Source organism: Colletes latitarsis, chromosome 3 (genome assembly GCF_051014445.1).
Source record: "Colletes latitarsis isolate SP2378_abdomen chromosome 3, iyColLati1, whole genome shotgun sequence".
In the NCBI taxonomy this organism is placed as follows: Eukaryota; Metazoa; Arthropoda; class Insecta; order Hymenoptera; family Colletidae; genus Colletes; species Colletes latitarsis.
This window is the reverse complement of record NC_135136.1, coordinates 30,385,784-30,401,538: the sequence shown is the minus strand read 5'-3', so window position 1 is coordinate 30,401,538 and position 15,755 is coordinate 30,385,784. Positions and strand designations below refer to the sequence as shown.

Here is a 15,755-nt window from a genome sequence, read left to right as displayed (position 1 = left end):
TTTCAATTTTTAGGGTAACAGACAGTTATGGGCAGACATTATATTTTCAGTAATGAATTTTTTTCTCGAAAATGGTTAGGATTTCGGGGGTAAATCTATTCACACAAAATGATTGTAATTGACCCCCGCAATCGAAAATAATTTTTCTAGATTGATTGTAAATAAGTAATAGCAAGTGTAATATTCTAATTTGCAAACAGGTGAACCTGTCGAAAAGGTACACCCTTACAGATTTCAATTAGGTTGATACATGTTATACAGAACATCATATTGACTAACTTTATTGTTTGTAACTCTATATGAGCACAAAGTTTCATAAAAATCAGAAGATAGGGGTTCTTACGAAAGTTCCTCGTTACTTTCTAATTGTGCTTGTACCCATATTTACTATGTCCCTCAACAGCAGTTCTCCGATGTACATAACTTCCAATCACTATCCTTCATCCAATGTCTGGACTTGTTGAGCGTGTCGTTTAGGTGACGAGTCGTAAATTCGTCCGACACTGTAGTGAATCGTAGGTGTCCAATGCGCGAAATTTATCGCTTCGTTAGAACCAGTTTCAACGTTGTCGTGCGGTTCGCAATTTACGTTAAAAGTCAACAGAAACGACAACGTCGACAAATCACTTTAATAGATATTGTCACTTAATACAGAAATCCTTCGGATCCTCCGGGTGAATTTATCTGTCAATCGTTCAAGAGGGTCGGGTACAATGCCGTTTCATTTGGCGAATCGCGTTATAATTAAGGGAACGTTCGCTCGCAGCTGTCATTGAAATTAATTCGTTGCGAGATATCCGTGTATCGAGCCGTAACGCTCGATATTCGACGGTGTATACCATTCACTAAAACTCCATCGTATGAGCGATTCTTAACGATCCCATCGTGTAGCTACAATTAACGAAATTTGTTACTGAATACGTAAAATGTAATACAAGTAACAATTATATTTTTAACGAAACACTGTTCCACGCGAAATTCACTGACACTGTGCTGCAAACGTGTAGCAAGTAATGCAATCAATATTCATTGTTTGTAGTTTTGAAAATTCTTATGTTGATATAACTTTTCGTGATTGAGAATTAAATTCATTTTTCGTTAAACGTGATTGAGGATCATCTTCTAAAGCAACGATGGCAAATAAAGAATCTTTTGTGTGCATATTATGGCGCATCACACAGGGTGTTCAGTCATCCCTGGGAAAAATTTTAATTGGTGATTCTAGAGGCCAAAATAAGACGAAAATTAAGAATATTAATTTAAGTTCCGCTCGTGATGAATTTTTTTCTAGAAAATGGGTAGGATTTCGGGAGTATGTCTATTGACCAAAAATGATTGTAATCGACCCCTGCAACCGAAAATAATTTTTTCAGAACAATTTAAATCGTGAAATTTCAGGGGAATCATTTATTCGTGATCAGATATTATATTTTCGGTAATGAATTTTTTTCTCGAAACTGAGTGGGATTTCGGGGGTAGGTCTGCTCACCAAAAATGATTGCAATCAACCCCTGCAACCGAAAATAATTTTTCCAAAACGATTTGAAATTTTTTTTTTGTCGAAAAATTTCAGGGAAACAGGTCAATGTACGGTCAGACATGAAATTTTCGGTAATGAATTTTTTTCTCGAAACTGAGTAGGATTTCGGGGATATGTCTGTTCACCAAAAATGATTGTAATCGACCTCTGCAACAGAAAATAATTTTTTCAGAATGATTTGAAATTGTTTAATAACTTTTTAACGAAGCGTCAATCGAGAAATTGATATTCGTGGTTTTCGTCTTAGTTTAGCCTCTAGAATCTCCCATTAAAATCTTTCCCAGGGGTGACTGAACACCCTATATATCAAAACGCTAGCGTACTTGGAATTAGTATAATTACATCGCGTCAAGATCCTGCGTGGTGTCAAACATCGTGTGTCGAGTTATTGTTCAGTGTAGTTCTTTTGTATATTTTATTTTCTTCCTATTATTTGGCGAATAAAATAAATAAAATACATAAAAATAACAGTACGATAAGTATATAAATAAATAATTGAGCTTCATAAAGATATACCAATGGTCATCTTTTTTAATTCAAACTAAATAATTCACCAGTAATGGTACTGCAAATACGAAACGCTTTCTGACCAATATTTATTAGAAGCTTCTTTTCGATTCTAAAGCGTAGCGGGTAAATCTTCGAGCTATTTGTCGGTTGTACAGTTGATAGTATCACTTTCTGCGCTTATCGGTATTCACTGGTCGCTTCAATTTCCCGTGCCCAACAGTGTTTTAACAGAATTAAGTTTAAAAGCCATCCGCGCGCATTTCTCTTTCATTCGCGCGGGACTCGAATCCGCTTTTACTTAACGATCGTGATCGCCGTTGTCCAGCGATAAACCGTAGATTACCTCGACGAGGAGGCAGTCGTTTCGTTGCAGGGAATTATTTAATTCCCATTCTATCCATAAATACCGGGATTTCCCTTCATCGGATCGAAAATGATCCGCCGTGCGCGCTCGTTGGAGCAACGCGGATGCCGTCTCCGCGTCTCGTATCTAGATGCAAAACTGCCGACAGAATTATTCCGTCGGACACATAAATCCACGATGTTGGGTGCATTTAGTGAATTTTTCTCGATCGGATCGGGCTGACGGAACAGCCAAGTTCAATCGTCGAATGGGAAATGCGTAACGGGCTCCCACACGCCCCCAACGTACAATGGTTCTTAACAGTGATCATTTACCAACTATTATGAGTCAAATATTTCACTACTTCAAGGGGTCTTCTACTGTAAAACGCATTTTTTAATATTTTCTTTGGTATTTTTTTTATAAAGAAACTGTTGGCTCCTACAAAGCTTGTGATACCGAATATTTAGCAAATAGAAAAGAAAACAACACTTTTTCGCCAACACAATAATTTATTAACAATTCGAATATATAACTATAAAACGAGTTAATAGAAAATGTTCAGTGTGGATATATCACGGTTCGTACAAGTTCTTGAAAATCTGAATATAATCCTTTACATCTTGAATTCTGAGCTCATACTGTTCGATCATTATTCGGTGCTGATATTTTTTGGTGAAATTAAAAAATCTCAAATTGTTATAAAAAAATTATTTTTGGTTGTACGGGTCAATTACAATCGTTTTTGGTCAATACACATACCCTCGAAATCCTACGTATTTTCGAGAAAAAAATTCCTTACCGAAATTACAATGTCTGATCATGAATAAATGATTCCCCTTAAATTTCATGTGTTTCAAATCGTTCTAAAAAAATTATTTTTGACTGCGGGGGCCAAGTACAATCATTTTTGGTAAGTAGACATATCCTCGGAATCCTAACCATTTTCGAGAAAAAAATTCCTAATCGAAAATGTAATTTATGGCCAGAAATCTTGCCTGAAAATTTCACGCGAATCTTTAAAATGTCATAACTTCTGAATGGATTGGAGGATTTTAATGTTTCAAAATGCAAACAACGCGTATTTTGGTGAAGAATATGTGAAAAGTCCAAAAATATTGGAAAAGTTATTCCTTGACTCCGCAAAATAAGAAAAATCTCATAAAAATGGTCCAATTTTCAAACAGCCATAACTCCTACAATAGTGAATATATTTTAATGAAACTTTTTTCTATAGTAGAGCCCATAGGTACCTATAAAAAAGTATTAGACAAAATTTCCGCAGCGTGTCAAACAAATTTATTAAAACTGAAAAACGAATTTTTAAACAGTATTGAATAGTAATCTTTCATTGAAGTCGAATACATTTTTCTCGGATTACACGTTAATTTTCTGATTGTTGTGAACTAATGTCAATTAACCCCTTAACATTCATGCCCGAGTTTAACTGCTTTGAAAAACGATATTTGTTTAATCTAACGGTTTAAGGGATGATAATATTTGTTTTCCTTCAAATTATACGTTAAATACAACATTGTAATTAACAAAAACCGCATTTTTAGAAACAAATCGAATAAAGAAAACTGATCATTTTTGGTTAACCTGAAAAATATGAGCGTTAAGTGGTTAATTACTGACCTCTTCTTGGTTCGTTGAAGCTAAAGCAAAAATGTTACAATTCAATTAAGTTTGTTTTACAATGTAACCCTTACGATTTCCTATATTGTATTTAGATATCAATTATTGTTTAAAAAAGGTGAACTATTTTGTTTCAAAGAATAACTCAAGATCTCTTTACATTACAACGTACAGCTGGCTCGAAGAGGTTAATTTCGTAGCTTGCATTACTTCTGTCGCTCTTTCTGGAGAAACAATTTACAGAAAAGAGTTTCAACGGCGTTCCAATGGTCTCGAGATTGTACGTTTCGCTCAGACCGATGGGTAGAAGTCCGAGTGGACGGATTGTCTCGACGACTAAGCCGATAAACCGCCCGGAACAATAACGTTGCGCGAAATAAGAATTCGACGCGTAAAACGCGCGCCGAGCGGACTTAGCGATCTTTCAATTTGTTGACTAAACTCGATTCAATCCTCTTTATCCGCCGCTTGCTCTGCCAAACGACTGCTTTCTTATTCCACCCCTGCTTATTATTCTCTTTTTAAAAGTTATTTCACGGGAATGCAAAATACGCGCGTCGCGACGAAATGACGGAGTCACGGAATAAAGATATAAATAGTAAAAACCATGAATAGTAGCGAAATAATTATTTACTCATCAGATTTTCTTTTAATATATTTTTATCAACGACTGTGATGTTTATTAATGTACAGGGTGCAATAAAATTATATGTCACGACCACCACAGTGTGATTCTACACCTCTGGATCGATGTACTTTGACTTTTTCAAGGTTAAATTCTTTTATGAAATTTATAAATTTACATTTTTCACATTTAGAAGTAAAAATTGAATTATTAAGATTGAGTCTGCAATAGTTTTCGCATTTACAAACGTAAGTACGTCGTCACTGAACTGGTATTGTTTATATTGCAATGTCAGTTTGATTTAGGATTCTAAGTAGTGTAACTATTGTCTTAATGTATATTACTATTACTTGAAGTAACAGTTTATTACGATTCGACGATGTTATGAGGTATAATGAAGTAGGTATACCGTATGCAAGAATTTAATTCAATTTATTATGGAGAAACACCATTTCTTGACTCTGATTATTAGTATACATGGGACAAGGAGATAGTTAAGATGCAAATTAATATCAGTGGTACTCAAATTTAATTTTATGGAGTAACGACAATTTTTTCAAATATCTCCAAAACTAAAGTCAAGTTAGTTAGAATATTGATATCTACAACATATTTCAATATCATCCAAATCGATGAGGAAGCCAGAATACCAAATAATTACCACATCATCGAGTAAATTAAACTTTTTCGTTGCAATAAGCTTGCAAAACCTATAAATTGTTTTATTAAAAATTACTCGTAAGCAAAGAAATATTAATTTATGATGAAGCTTACAAGATCACCATTATCGAACTTTTTTATTTTGAAGTTCCATAACTGGAAATATTAAGTCGTCCCATAAGTTCGTACCGTCCAACACTCTGCAATTGACAAGAATAAAATTTGCAATTTAACAGAAAACAAATACCATTTGTTAGCTCAGAGGATTTCTGAAATTTGAAACATACTATCATCAACAATTCATAGAAATTTGAAACAGATGTGTCAAAACTCGAACTTTAGAATCCACGCTGGCTTATGGAACGAAATTTTCTCGATTGCATGAATATTTTTATTAGAACCTTCTAAAAAATGAAATACAATAATCACCAGGCTCTTTAGCGGGTAGACAATTTGAAACTGTCAACGTTTTAATGAAAAGCGATGAACTACATCTTAATAAAAGAATTCCATTATACGTTTAAAATATTGCTTTAAATTGTGGTACAAAACTTGGCATAAACATATGAGACGACCTAATAATTACGTTATTTATCAGAGACATGCTCCCAGTAAAGACGAGTAATGATCGCTGTTTATAAATCGTTCCTTTAAATTTTAAATTTTAAATTTATTGGGAAAATATTGGATGTACAAATACTGTCTTTCGTTCGTTGTGAAAAAGTTTCGCGCTGGAAAGATTAGACCAGCGCGACTGGCGTCGAAACGGGGACGACGAAGAAAGAAGGTCGACGCGAGTGGATGGGTCTTAGCGACGGACTTAAAAACAATTGGCCCGCGGCGACGCGGGAATTTTAAACACACTTTTATCGCTCGCCCGGATGGCTTTTGTTCAGGCGAAATCGCTCGAGGGCCGCAACGGGGTGAGAATCGAGGACTCGACGCACACTGTCCACGATCGAAGGGCTTTAAGGCAATTTACGAGGGGTTTTACGGTTTCAAGTGACGCCAGCCTGTCCTGATCTTTTCCCATTTCCCTCCGTTATCCGTGGCCCTTTTGTCCCGTCTCCTCTCGCGTCCACTTTACATTCAATGTTGTTTTAATACCTCCCCCTTCGAATCTCCTATTCTGACGCTCGCCCGTTGCATTATAAAGGAGGAAAGAAAATTACCGCGCCTCCAAGAATTTAAATGCGACGAATCGACGCTTCCCGAACGACTGGAAAATTATTCTTCGCCGTGACAGTTGTGCGCGATTAAATATCGAGGAAAATATTCCGCAATTTCACTTATTTCTTAAACGAGGCGAACTTTAATTTGCGAATGGATTGTTGACAATTCAATTATTTGAACGAATAATCATTAGAAACCATTTTTGCTCCTTGCTAATGCAAATTTAGGAGATTTGTTGAATGTTAATTTATGTGCAAAAGGGTTGGAAGTGTTTTGTTCGAGAAGGAATGGGTAATCGGGGAGCGAGACAACAGGAAGAACAAAACGAGTGGTTGTGGAGGACAGACGTGATTGTGTTGCTAATTATTAATTCGTCTAAAAAGATTGTGTGTACTTGGAGTGTTTTAATTTGCTTAAATAATTATATCATTTGTATATTTGTTCCAAATACAATTTCCTTTGTTAAATCCTACACAAACTTTTGACGTACGTAACATTTACAAATTCTACAAATTCAACGAACGTGAACGTTTATTAAAAGCTAAAAACAATACAGTAAGAAATATATTCTTAATCTTTTATCGACTAAAACCAGTGATTTCTTCAATCAATTAACACTAAACCTACCGCAACTGGTCAAATGATCGTTTTTAAAATTTCGTTTAGAATTTCAAACACACAATATTATTTTAGCGCCATTTAACTTCACGACTTTTCTTATAATATACGTACAATGAATTTTACAGTATCCACTTTTATCCTTATTGTTTGTTGTTTGAGAAAAATACGTAGTCTGTCTTGCCTATCGCGACCGGCCATCTGACCGATTGAATGATTTATGGTTTTTTGTAAAAAACTGGACAAAATTTGGCACCGAATTCTGCTTAATTTCCGATGTAAATAAAAACTATACACGGTGTACGGCCAACCCTGGGAAAAATTTTAATCGGGGATTCTACAGGCCAAAATAAGACGAAAATCAAGTATACTAATTTGTGGATGGAGGCTTCGTTAAAAAGTTATTAAAAAATTAAATTAAAAAATTTCAAATCATTCTGAAAAAATTATTTTTGGTTGCGGGACTCGATTACAATCATTTTTGGTGAATACACATACCCCCGAAATCCTACTCACTTTCGAGAAAAAAATTCGAGAAAATATAAAATTCTTCAACAAAATTAAAAAATTTCAAATCGTTCTACAAAAATTATTTTTGGTTGCGGGGGTCAATTACAATCATTTTTGGTAAATAGACATACCGCCGAAATCCTGCGCATTTTTGAGAAAAAAAAATTCAAGGCGGGCGGAACTTTAAACGTTAATAACTTTTTAAAGAAACCTCCATTAACAAATTAGTATTCTTGATTTTCATCTTATTTTGGCCTCTAGAATCTCCCATTCAAATTTTTCCCAGGTATGGCCAAACACCCTGTATGAATCTTCAGTTTCCACTCTTAGAACAGTCTAACAACTCGTATTAAAAATAGTTAAACTTTAGACGCGTGCAGTTCCGAAACCACTAGTGTTTTAATAATAATTGAGCAACTGTTGGCAGCGGCAAAGCTTTCCCTTTAAAATGGCGTTTGGTTTTTGTCGATCCGACTTTCCGTTTTCGAGATATCGTAATTTATGTAAAAGGTAATTTTTAAAATTCCGCTGTCTCTCGCTTCCCGTGTTATAAAAGGCTATTAACGCGCATTAAAAATACTAAAACTTTAATTACCTGCAGTTTCGAAACTATTGATATTTTTTTAATGATTGAACCACCGTTGGCGGCGGCAAAGCTTCCTCTTTGAAGTGGCTTTTGGTTTTTGGCGATCCGTCTTTTCGTTTTCGAGATATCGCAATTTATGTAAAAGGTAATTTTTCTTAATTCGACTATCTCTGTCTCCGTCTGACGCGTCGCGTCGTACCTCCTTGTCGCGCGTGAGTCGAGACAGTCACGTGACCAGGAACTCGTAGTATTTCTAAGAATTTACTACGCACTGTTTACTATTGTCACGCGCGCGAGTTCATTGATTGAATGAAGCGTAAACAAACGCTTCGGACCGTCGTATCCCCGAAACTAGCCACCGCATCGACTTGAAATTAAAATCGCTATATCTCCGGAACTAATAAAGCTATCGACTCTCACAAACGCTCATTTTAAAGGGCATTTCATCCTCTACCTAATGATTATGTTACTTACTATAATTTTTGCTATCTTCTATGTTTATTTTGAAATTTACTTTGACGCTACATACCCAAAGAAGTTTCAACAATTCGTATTGATCATACGACTGTTGTGCGATAAAATTGAATTATAAATTGTTTATTTAATTGAAAATGAATTTAAATACAGGATATTTGCGTAATTACTAGCCAGTACTTTTTCTTAAATAATTGTTTTCTCTAGAACTAACTAGGGTATCGACTTGGAACAAAATTTATTTTCAAGGGCGTTTTATCTTCTATACGATGAAAATTAAAGAAATTTTTTAACCTAAATGAGAAGGATATCTTACGAATAAACATCAAAACACAAGTTTCTATACATATAATACACAAATTATAAGTACGTTGTCTCGTAAAAAAGAGAAAGAAAGACTCCTCATTTGACCGGTCATTGTCATTTGCCGGTAGGTTTAGTGTTAAATCCTACACAAATTTTTGACTCATCTATTTTTACTATGTTAACAGTGAAAAGTCAAATTAGAACGTATGTAACACTTACAAATTTTGCAAATTCACCGAACGTGAACGTTTATTATGAGCTAAAAACAAAATAGTAAGGAATATATTGTTAATCTTTTATCCACTAAAACGAGTGATTTCTTCAATAAAAATATTACAGTAGCTCGAGGACCATTCAATAAAATCAATCGCTCGATAAGATTGGGGAAAGGTAATCCTATCACTAGGATATGTTCGATTACTATGACACTAACTCAATGACATACACTTGTCTCATTTTTAGTTAAATATTAAATTCTGGGTTTAGTTTTACTGTTTCAAAGACATTACTCGCTGAACTTGCGATATTTATTTCGTTGGTGATCCTCTTAAAGTGTCGTACAAGTGAATTGAAAAAGGACTATGTTGCATCAAAGAAGTAGAGCAATAAGCTTCGCGGCTATATTGCTTCGTCTCGACGTTAACGATTAAAGTTTATACGGTTTTGTCAGCTTTACTAAGAAAGTAAAGTAAATAGTTTATAGAGCAAGTTATAACTTGGCATCCTTGTTTAATATGTTTCTGCCTATTTTTTCAATTTATATGGTATAAAAGATGTAACAACGCTAATAAGGATAAATAAAAAAATTATGTAGGGAAGTATTTTGTAAATATAATAAAACAAATAAAAATTGTTTAAAGATACATAACTTCTAAAGAAGTTTTAAAAACACTTCACCTAAAATACATTTTCTAATATTATATTATGCTCACAGATAAAATGAAAATATTCATCAAATACCTTTTTTTTATTCTAAAATTTTTCCTACGAATTAAAAAGTGACGCATAGATTTTCCACGAAATCGAATTACTATTTACAGAATTCTGTTATTCTACCGTTAGTTATACATTTGAATAGAAATAAATAAAAATCTGCAAAACATTATAAGTCAGATGAGTTTCTTTCTTAGTTCTGTAAACTTTATGAGAGTAACTTTAATGCACAAACGATTCGTTATCGTAATTTTGTTTGTTATGTATTTCATATAAAGAATCGTACATATCTTGAACTTGACGCCTGAAAGTTTAAACAGCATGAATGTGGCTTGCCCGTCGAATTTCTGCAAGAGGTTTTAACGTCAAGAAAGAAATATGCTTCTTGAGAACCCCTCAACGCTTCACCGATGCCGTGGAAAACTTATATATTTTTCCAACTGTTCCAAAGAAACTTATTATTTCAGGATTTACTCTGGCAACGTCGATACACTGTAGAGATTTCTTGGGTTGCGGTTTAATTTTGACAAGGAAACGATATCAAAATACAGGGTGTTCGACCATACCTGGGAAAAATTTTAATGAGGGATTCTAGGGGCCAAAATAAGATGAAAATCAAGAATATCAATTTCTTGACTGAGGCTTTGTTAAAAAGTTATTAAAAATTAAATTCAAAAATTTCAAATCGTTCTCAAAAAATTATTTTCGGTTGCGGGGGTTAATTACAATCATTTTTGGTCATTATACATACCCCCGAAATCCTACGAATTTTCGAGAAAAAAATTCAAGACGGGCGGAACTTCAAACGTTAATAACTTTTTAACGAAGCCTCCATCAACAAATTGGTATTCTTGATTTTCGTCTTATTTTGGCCTCTAGAATTCCCCATTAAAATTTTTCCCAGGGGTGGCCGAACACCCTGTATATTACTTGCAAACGAATTTGTTTATGCGACAGAAGTACCTAATTTAATATTTTTAAGACAACTGTGTTGTCCAACTTTTCTTTGAACATTAAACAATTTATACACTCCATGAAACCTGATTTCGTCGATTAAATACGAATTCATTTTTAAAAATTTAAAAGTTGCATCGTCAGAAAGCTTGTTTATATCGATTACGAAATTATACACTTACTTACATATCTAGTTTCCTTGGAGTTGCCTCAGCTTGTTTCGATTCTTCTTAACGCGAAGTACGAAAAAGTCGAAGTTTTGAAACTTTTTGCGTCGTAATTGGAAACAACACTATAACGTTACCGAGACGACGAGGAGAATACGTGGAGTTCTAGGTAAGGGAGTTTGCGAAACTTCGTACAGCATAGTTATGGTGAGGCAAATTGAACGACCGTGACTTCAGCTTGAAGAGTAAAAATGACTCGAATGGAAGGAGTAACGTGAATTCCGAATTAAGAATATTTGTCATTTCACGTTGCATTTCCATTAAGTCTACCTATTATTCTTCGCCCCTGCTTCTTTTTTACACATGAGAATGGTTAATATAAATTTAACACGTTGACTATGATGATCAAATCATAATCTTGCAAATCAGGGGTGGTCGAACACCCTGTATAAATAAAATTTAAATTATAGACATTCATATACATGTTTGTGGAAGGAAGAATATTTTGTTATTTTTATATAGTTCATATTAATAAATACTCTCGAAGTGCAAAGGGTTAATAAAGTAGTGCCTAAAACGTGCAATATGTCTTAGCCTCTAATACTTTTAGTACATTCTTTTTTCTTGGAACGTTTGTTCTTTGGCCCCATTCGGTGGTTGCATCGACGTCGTTGCGCGCACCGTTCTACGGAATAACGACGAGCAGACGCCGATATAGAAGGGATCATCCGGTCCAGCCTGGCGATTGTAGAAAGAAATCCACATCAGGGTAATGTTGCGTGAAGTTAGCCCGGCAGTTTCGAGATCCGTAGTTTCGCTATTTTCGAGGACAAGTCGTGACCAGTATCTCCGAACAGATCCTCTGGTACTGAGAGAGGAATACCGGATCCGGAATGTTTCTCACGATGGGTCTTTCAAACGCAAAATGAACGAGTAACTGTAAAATTGATGAAACACGAAATGACTTTGAAATAGTGATGCCAGATGCGTGATATTTTTTTTCATTAGTAGAGCAAACATTTTTCAAGAAGGTTAATAGAATGCACTTAAAGTACACGTAAGATATGTGTATATGTGTTATGTGCTTTGTTCAAGTCGATAAAAGTTCGGGAAACTCTGATCCGATGCATGATTTACCTTAAACTACATTTGACAGTAAAACTAGAAATCTAAAATTGACTGTAAAATGATTTATAAACATATCTGGTTCTGTTAGAAGCAAGTATTGTGCGTTCACGAGAAGTTGGCTAGCAAAAAGAACGCAGGTCTGATTGGTGCTTAGGTCTACGTATCGATTGGCTGAAACGACGAAAGTAGGGATAGCTGGAACAAGCAAAGTGCTCCCTGTTCCCCTCTACCACGTCCCGCTAGTCAATTTCTCGTGGACGCACAGTACATCGAGTCATTATAAAATTGATGTCTAATCAGAATCGATTTTCACAGTCATTAACACGTTGACTGCCAGATCAAACCCCTCAAATTGTCTACGAAAACGATACTCTTGTTTGGATAATTGGAAACTAGCATATCCACAATTTGTCGTAGAACTTATTTTTACAGTCTCGTTAAAATTTAAGTGTCCTCGCAAGATTTATTTCCTTTAACTTGAGAAACAATTTTTTTAGCTCATCAGTGAAAATTCATGTCACCCATTGTTTCGGCCGCGAAGCACTATGCCCATGTGACGGGACTTTACGCGTCACTTGGAAAAAATACGAACTCGCGAAAACTTGAGGTAATGTTGCGTACAACTGTTAGCTCTGTCGTGACTTATGCCGTAGCTGAAGATAAGGAACGAACAGAGTGATGTTACGCGAGTCTTGACTTTCGAAATACAGAAGTATTCTTTATTTTTGCGAAGGGTTTATAAAGGTCGGTATTGCTGTAGAGTGGGGATGGTTTGGTTCGAGGCCTGATGTCTGACTCAGATGTTGTTGCTGCTAGGTGGTGACGTGGATGGTGATTCAAATGTTTTGGTGAAGAATGCTGACTCTGTTGTTTATAGTGCGGATGGTATCACACCCACGTGCTATATACTGCGCGGACCGTGCGTATTACAACAGCTCCTTGTTGTGTTCCCTTAACCTTGTGCTCGAAGAACCACCCAAACTGGTGTTTGGGAAAATATAACTAACTGAAGCCCGTTGCTCTTCGTGTTATGAAACGTCTTGCGGAGAGTCTAGTCGAGTTCGTAAGGCTCGATCAAACAGAAATCTAATCCCAAATCTTAATGCTATCCTTAATCTAAGCTTGGCTTCCCCTATCAAGGTGACGAAAACGCGTAGTGTTAACCGGTGGGAAGATTGGTCAAGCCAATCCTCAAAGTCATCACCTTGACAGGGCGTTCCATACCCTTTGCAACATTCCTGCCCACCCTTCTGTCCAGTGTCCAGGTACACGAGAATGTTGCCCCTTTTTAAATAAACTATCTTTGGGGAAAGCCAAAGCCCCCAAATCCCGGTGGTCTGCAGCTGTGCGCTCAAGGAAGAGCTCCAAGGATTCTCCAAGGAGTCTGGAGGTTCCTTAATAACCGTAACGTAATTTGTCAAGTAAAAATGCCTCGAAGTCCTAATCCTCAAAAATAGCGGAGAAGTTACATCCATATCACAAACCCCGCGATGTTAAGGTTCCTTTAGAATCCTTAACACCCATATATGGGTGACGTAACAGTCAATGTGTTCATGAATGAAAAGTAGTACTATTGACACCAAGAATCGCCAAATTCTTGTGACAAAACTTCCATCAGAATGAGAATTGTCAGGAAAACGATAAAACAGAAATCCCTGTGGTGACGAATGCGAGAGTTGCCGGCGGGCATCAGTTGTATCGAATCGAGAAACGGGTTCGAACAATGTTAGAAACGAATCAAGCTACGCAAATATTGTTCTATCAAGGATCGATGACACCGCGGCGAAAACGAAACTGTTGCAAAGGATTCAAGAATATTTGTACACACGAGACGGTGGTGGGGCTTCGATTGCAACTCTAGACGAGCGACTAAACTAACGACGGGCGAGGAAGAAACGAGGGTGGTTACGGAAGGGTCGAGTTTAGCCGCTCCACTGGTCTGTAACTCGAACTAACCCCGAGAAACACCACCGCCTCGGGAACTTGCCGCGTCAGCCTCGCTATAAGGTCGAAACCTACCGCCTACGGACAGGAAACGGAATCCAACTTCCTTCCTTGGTCGAGGGCGAAGATTAATCTCGGCTTAGCCACGCTTCTACCTGCGCCACGTAACCCCTTCGACCCCCTGACCCGGCCTCCTCGCGAGGCCGCGTATACTTCTCGCCAGGCTCTTTCTATCTGTCTTTATCAATCTGACGCCAACTAACCTGCATCTGCCTCTGTTGCCGCGTAAATTTCCATGAAACGTTTCCTCGCTGTTGCTACGAAGGACGATTATTCAATTTATCAAGCCTAATGCAAATAACTGTACATGGCAATGCCTGGATAACAGTCAGTCATTTTCGGTTGAACAAGTGAACTGTACGCCTTGGCAAATCAAAGAAACTCAACGTCGAGTGTAATCTGATCTGGGAGGAGACAATACATGCATAATGCAAAAATGGAACTTTTTTATTTTTGTTTTTTTTTTAATGAAAGTTTTACCAATGTATTTGTGAGAATTTTCTGATTAAAATAGGACCAAACACGGTATAATTTGTTTTTAACCTACTTCTGATAGAGTACAAAATCTCGTTAAATATGGACATATGATGCAAGTTATCGTGTTTGGTCTTGTTTTAGTCAGAAAAACCTCAGAAATATATTAGTAGATATTCCATTAACAAAAATGAAAAGTAAATAAGTTTCACATTGTATTATTCTTATTTATGCTTTATTCGCTGTCCTTTTCTAATAGCTCAGCTTGTACCTTTTTGGGTTAATTATGCTGTTATGCCAAGATTTGCTGTACGCAGGTTCTCACATCGAATTTTCACTTTGGAACTTCGTAGTCAGTCGTTACACAATTTTACGCTAAACTTACGTTTGCAGAATAAACATATATGCACAGAGTTTTCGGTGCACAGGTTTCAAACTTATTCATACACCTGTTCACAAACCAGTTACCCAAGTATGCCTGTTCCCAGTGGAATATTTCTCCATTAGCGAATCTATAACCTAAAAATTCTATTAACAAATCGTATTATGAAGCACGTAATTGCTTTCAAAATAGCGAAGAACTCGCGTTTATATTATTTTACATAAAAGTTCCATCCAGTCCGTCCCAAATTTTAAAACAACAATGTAGAAATTTTCAATTTCAATGTTACAAAAAAATTCATTTAAGGGCGTGTTCCATTTTTTGCATATGCGAAAATTTCCATAGAAATCTGAATATTTTTTGCATATTCAAAATGTAAAAAATTTATATAGAAATCGATTAAAAAACTTCTGTGTACAAAAAATGGAACTCTCCCTAACATGTACAAAATTATTAAAATACACTTGATTGCTTTCAAATTAAAAAAATGGTAACAAGATTTTGAAAGAACAGTTTATTACTTTTTATAATAAATTATATTGGTCCACTCGTAAAAAAGTTTGACTGTCATTGTTATAAGCCAACTCCAGCGATATATTGGATTCTCGACTGTTATTTTTTGCTCGTGTCTCACATATCAGTATTTAGTGCATTATTCTTTATCTCTCGATAACGATTCAGTGTCTCGATTGTTAAATGCTAGTTCTGTCTAAAAATTTGAAATCTTCTC

General features: G+C 35.9%; 1 protein-coding gene across 3 annotated transcripts in view; it reads left to right on the top strand.

The window, feature by feature from the left end:
• LOC143340550 (agrin) overlaps positions 1 to 15,755 on the top strand; it is a 903,627-nt gene that overhangs the window by 820,237 nt on the left and 67,635 nt on the right. The window lies entirely within an intron of this gene.